We start from the raw sequence: 6,786 nt of genomic DNA, 5'->3' as shown, positions 1-6,786 counted from the left end.
ACTCACCAAGAACAACAATGACCTAGTGTGTGATGCCATTCTTTCACACTCGTGAGGCCTGCTGATGATCACATGTTGTCAAACCTGTGAGGTCACCGTCTGACCTCTGATCCATCATTAATGTCAAAGCAGCAGCTGGAAGCCCGTGTGGTGTTACTGTACAAGCAGTTTGGGGAGGACTATAGGCCGGGTCAATTTGTAAGGGATTCTCGTTGTCACGGCCTTTGTGCGATAATAAACCAATGCTGTCCATTTGGGGGAAAAAAAATTCTATTAACCTGATGCTAATTTTGTCAATGAAATCCAGTTCATTCAGATGAGCGCAAAGAGATGACTGTTGGTATTCCACTTAACACAGTGCTGAAACATTTAAGCTATGAATACAATGTGTATTCATGTCAATGGATCTTTTAATTTTTCTGCATTAAGCAAGCGATTTTAAAATCATTTTTAACTTACAGAGTTAAAGGTTAAGTGACTATTTGGATTTGCTTTATTTTCGGCAATTATGTGGGCTTAGTACCTTCGCTGTATGTCCATACAAATGAAACAGATTATAATGGTCACAGTGGATAACCACTTTTTCTACATAACATATAGTAACTGCAACCTAGATAAAGCATTTGAAATACTGTTCCACATATTACAAAACTTTTCCCGTTACAGTGGAAACAATTTCTAGAATAATTGATTAGATGACAGAAAATGAAACAGCAACCATATGCCCAGAATTCACTGGGTGCAGCTTTTTTCTGTATAAATATTCACTAGTGTTTTCTTATTCTTTCTTATTTAGGTTTTGGACTGTTGGCCGGACAAATCAAGAAATCTGAATACGCCAACTTGAGTTTGAGGAATATTGTGACATGTATTTTGCTATATTTTCTGACATTTTAAAGACCAAAAGATTTATTGATTAATCGAGACAATAATACACTAATTAATCAATAATGAAAACAATCATTAGTTACAGCCTCACTTACAATATCTATAAATACACTCTATAACTTTTGGAAGCATGTAAACCAAATTATATATACTAATAATAATATGTTAACTAATTTTATTTTACGATCTGCTTAAAGCACATCACTGATTAAGTCATTGGCACCAGGGATAAGTGCAGAGACAAAACATGACTCCCCCCCCCCCCTCCCCTCCACAGTGTGACGAGCCTTCAGGTCAAACATCATTTTATCAGTAGCTTAATTATCAGAGGCTCTGCAAAATGAAAAGGCTGCAGCTAAAACTACAGTAGATACTTAGATACTTAATCTATGCAACCACCTGTTGTGTGTGCATTTGTGTTAGTGCATGTGTTGTGCATTTCTTTGACCCAGCCGGTGACATGACAGCCTCTGAAACAGGACATGATAAACATTCGGTCTAACCTTCAGGTCCTGTGGCTTTGGTTCAGATCCAGAGAAGTAAATAGCCTGAACTCTTTGAATTCCTTTACAGAATAAACTTGAGTGCTGATGAGCTCGAGGGCATTAACTTAAGACACACATACACACACACAGTGCGCATATGACAAAGCATTCCCAGACCCTGAAGCGCCTTAATGGAACAATTAAAGTCGCACAAAGCGCCCAAAGTACAAGAGCATGAAATTGTTCCCTGTTTCAATGTTATCAGAGTCACACAGAGTTCAAATCTGGGAGGAAACAAAACAAGACTTGGCCACTGACTGAGCCGTGTTGCAGCATTTACTGACATGCCAAAATCTACACGTATGTTCCTCCAGAGACATGTGGAGGAGGAGACGTGAGTCAGGTGAGGTTTGCAAACATATGCACACGAACAAAGGGACCAACTGGTTCTGTGCCTGCGCTTGGTTCTGTTTCCTGTTTCCACAAGTCAGGAACCAGTGAGGGCATGCTTTGGAGAAGAGCGAGCCAAGAGTCCCTGTTAAATGAGTATACAGTGAGTTTCTGTTGGCCAGAGTCGGTGCAGAATAGGCGAGTGTGTGTGTGTGTGTAACCTCCGCAGTGATCGCCTCGCTCCTCAGCGGTGCTCTGCTTGAGCCTTTACCTCCCTCTGCTCTCAGGCCTCAGCCCTCTACCCCGGCTTAGCATGACGGCTTGTCTCTGAAGCTCCGATGGGCGTGTGGACTGTTGGCTGTTGGCAGGCCTTTTTGAGTGGAAACACACTGATACACACACACGCGCACACATGCACAATACACTGTGTCCTCAAGCACAACATGCCCTGGAGTTTCTTTACCTCTTCCAAATCTTCAGCTTTCCACTCTCTCTTTATCGTTGCCCCGCTGGAAACTAGGTCAGTGTCAGTTCATGCCATTAGCTTCTGCTCCAAGTGTATGACTTTGTGAGCATGTGTGTGTATGCTGTGTGTGTGCATGTTCATGTTCAGTTAGCAACCATGCTTATCTGCCACTTGGCTTAAGAACTTCCCTGAAAGTATTTGTTTTCATGCTCTGTGTTGGTGGATTAGAAGCAAGTCTGCATTCGTGTGTGTGTGTGCGTGTGTTTGTTTGTGTGTCTGTGTGTTCGTGTGTTTGTGTGTTTGTGTGTTTTTGTGTATGTGGGTGTGTTTGTTTGTGTGTTTGTGTATGTGTGTGTGTGTGTGTGTGTGTGTGTGTGTGTGTGTATGTGTGTGACATGGTGATGATGAGGGGGCGGGGGATTCCAGGATTCTTGCACGAGGCAGCAGACAGATGTGGGAGACTTGAATCAAAACTTTTCTGTTGGCCAACTTCAAAAGGCGACTTTTCCTCCAGTGTTGGTCTCTTTTCGTTCTCCATTCCTCTGCCGTTCCCTCATGCTTTGGCCAGCAGCTCACAAGTCTCCCCTGGATTTCAAGCCGAGGCGGAGATCAACACTTAGATTTTAGCAAACACCAGGAGGCATGATTCAGTGAATCTTTGTCATTCTGGATTATCTGTTTGCTGTCCTGGAAACCCTGGGCCTCTTCACCGAAGAAACATGCTAAATATTATTTTATCTCCTTGATACTTCATGACTTTTCCTACTTTTCTGAAAATTGAACATAAATAAGATTTTGAACTAATGACATGTTTCAGAAGCAATGGAAAATTATGCATAATGTCTTTAAAATATGGATGTTCATATGCTCTATAACTTTGATTGGTGTTAACTGTACTTTTTACACTACTACGCCTTCCAAATTCCAAAGTAGTCTATTTGGATTTCTTTTATTGGAGTTTTATTGTTCATAAGAGGGAATTTGATTCCTCTGGGTTCTAACTGACCCCAAACAACACTATGCAGGATTACATAATGTACAATCCTTTGTCTGTGTATCCCTTTTTGGCAAGAAAATGGAATACATTTGTTCTTGCATAGCCCATATAACATATAAAACAAACCAAAAAAAATCTTATCTGGTGCAATAACATTGCTTTATGGTAATTTCCGTATTTTGTCACCTTCGAATGTTCAAGCTCTGGGGGACGGCAGTGTCATTCAGTTGGTCAGTTGGTCCACCACTTTTCATCCAGACTTAAATATCTCTATAACTCTCTATCTCTTAACTATAAGATGAATTGTCATGAAATTTTTTATAGACATTCATGGTTCCCAGAATATGAATCCTCCTGACCTTTAGGATGCCTTGACTTTTCATACAAAGCCGTCAGCAGGTCAAAGTTTTCAGTTCCCAGTGAGATATCTCAACATCTTCCAGATGGATTGGCAACAGATTTGGTACAGACATCCGTGTTCCCCTCAGGAATAACTGTAATAATTTTGGTGGTTGTACTCATCATCTTTCACCACATCAGGCCAAAATAAGCTCTGTGTCCTCTATTCCATCACAGGCATCTTTTCACCTACTGCATCTTTGTTGATAATCCCTCTCTCTGTCACCCTCTTCACATCTGCTTCTGTTCTCCCTACAGTGAAAGGACGATGCCCTAGCATAAACTAATCACATTAATACTGGAGTAGTGTGTATACTAATATATTTCTCTATTTGTCTATTTGAGTGGAGTGTGTTTATGGGTCTCTACATCTTTGCTGAGTGTCCTTTACAGATGGTGACGGCAAACCCCTGGTGGGAAAACTCAACAGGGAATGTTTTCCATCCCTAAGATGGTCAGATTTGTGTGGGGGGACCGTGACTCTGCGTAAATCACATGTGGAGGGAAGATAAGTGGGCAGCCTGGACCAGCCTGGATGCATGACTCAAGCCAAAAATCCACAAACTCTCCACTGTGCCCCACAGGGGACATACCCTGAATAAATCTGTGTGTATTCAGACTCAGGGTGTGGACAAAATAACATTAACACCTTATAATGCATTAAAACTGAAGCTTCAAAAATGATCATGAAGTTCAATCAACGCCATGTGTATGAAAATATATTATAAACTACAAAAGGTTGATTGCATTCATTGCAGGGTAATAGTATTTCAACAGGGCATTACCTCATCAGTGGGCTTCATTAAAGGCAATAGTTCATTTTGGGAAGTACACTTATTTGCTATGTTGCTGAGAGTTAGATGAGACGATTGATACAGCTCTCATGTCTGTTAAATCTGAAGTTACAGGAGATGGTTAGCTTAGCTTAGTTTAAAGACTAGAAAGAGTGGGAAACAGCTAGCCTGGTCATTCCAAACGGTTAAAAAATCAGCCTGTGCCACCTCTACAGCCCAGTTTATAGCTGTGAGTTAAGGGCATATGGTAGCGAGGGCGGCTATGTTCACAGACTCCAAAGCTTCTGCATAATATAACTATGCTTAGGCTACAGCGGTTACGCCGATACCACATGGAGATTGCAACAACTGTGATTTGTCAGGGAGAGGCAGACATGAAACAAGTGCAGACAGAGGGTTATGGCATGCAGCAAAGGTCCACAGCCCAGGACACCGTGATTGTTGACAGTGAACACATGTTTACAAAGCCATCCCCACTGCCAACCTTCTGCTCACCACGATTTCAGCTCACTACAGCGAATGGACGAACATAAATACAGCTATTGCACGGCACTAGTCTCTTTTTGAGTAATGAAGAAGATACCTAAATGTAACGCCAGTTCGATAAGTCACAGCTCACTGTCACTATAATACAAACTAAATAAAAGAATATAAACAACGTTACTGCAAAGAATATGTTTAAAGCCCCATGTAGTGGTTAAATATGGTGGTGACATCAACAGGGAAAATCTGACGCTGAACTACGAATCGAAACCTACACCATAGGTAACCAATTGAAACATATGTTTTATTTGTTTAATCCATAGTCTTGTTGCTGTGAGGTTGCCAGGTAAGCACCAGAGACTCCAATAAGCCACTGCTCCTGGTCCACAAAAAGTCAAGCACATAATCCCAGCACAATCAACATTTGTCATTCTACACTTCGGTGTTTGTATGGATTAAACAAACAAGATATAATGCGTTAATTAGTGAGTTTTAGAGATGTTGGTAGATGGAGTTTGTTACCTTTGGATAGAGCCAGGCTAGCCGTCGCCACCTTTTTCCACTACTTTAAACTAAGCTAATCTAACCGACTGCCCGTCTGTAGCTTTATACAATAATTAACAGACAGAAACAAGTGGTATCAATCTTCTCATGTAACTCTCTGCAAAAAAAGAGATAAGTGTATTTCCAAATTCTCAGCCTATTCCTTTAAAGTCTGTTCTATTGGTACATTGGGTGCATATGTGTATTAAACTCCGTACACCCACAAACTTTATGGGCATACAGTCTTGGGTGTTTATACTTGCAGATTTAAGAGTGTTTATTACTCCCATGAAAACAAGCTCTTAGTAGGGATTACATTCAGGATCTGGGATGCGAGGGGCTTTCTCACTACTTTTCTCCATTCATGGGGGGCGTTCTGATGCTATGTCCTGTTTTCTCAATCAGGAATGACGCCCAAGGCACAGAGTGGCCAAAAAACATCCAGACTGAGTACACCAGCTATTAAACTCAGACACTCAGAGATGACTCATACGGTCAACCCTGTCTTTCTCCTCTCCTCCTCCTTATAGCTGTTGCTTAAAAGAGGCATCCTCACCATGACAGGGACTTATTACAACCCTTTATAGCCCAAAGAATTTTTATTCTGTTCTTCTGGATAAACAATTTATAAGGGAAACGAGTTCATGCAGCGCCTAGGTACACACAAGGAAAATGATCCATTTGGAGGCAAAAAGGGATTCCTCAAAGTTATTTTGTGGTTATGTTTGATTTTGTGCTCCAGCAGTGTACTGTATACAATATATGTAATGTATTTTAGTGAAGGAGACCATATGGGATAATAGACAGCCAAGCCCAAACACTTGATATAATTCCATCATTACAATCTCCTCATGACAAAAAAGCAATGGAGGCCAAACAGCAAAATCACAAGTAACCTTATTACACACGCACACATAGAGATGTGTGTGTGTGTGTGTGTGTGTGTGTGTGTGTGAGAAAGAGTGAGAGAGAGGAGGGGCAAAATGGGGAGACTCATTTCTGCTGCAGCTCATTTTCTTGAAATATTTCACATGAATATTGGCAGCGGTTGTGCTGCAGAAGACAAAAGGAAATGAACTGTGGCTGCTGGAGCCAAAGACAACACACAGTGTGAGAAAGTCTCGCTACAGTTACTGCTCATAGCACAGTGAGAGACAGTCTTAATCTAAGCTATTAAAAAGGCCCTGGGATATATATATGAAGCACATGATAATGAGTTGGTGAAAGAATATTTGTGACGCTGCAAGGAAAAAATTAGCTTCCGTCACTGTGAAAATTAAAGCAAGAAAGAAGTCAATTATAGAACGTGAGTTGTGTTATTATTAAATGACAATAACTTGT

The sequence above is a fragment of the Xiphias gladius genome, chromosome 1 (assembly GCF_016859285.1).
Source record: "Xiphias gladius isolate SHS-SW01 ecotype Sanya breed wild chromosome 1, ASM1685928v1, whole genome shotgun sequence".
NCBI lineage: Eukaryota > Metazoa > Chordata > Actinopteri > Istiophoriformes > Xiphiidae > Xiphias > Xiphias gladius.
Note: the sequence above shows the minus strand (reverse complement) of the source record.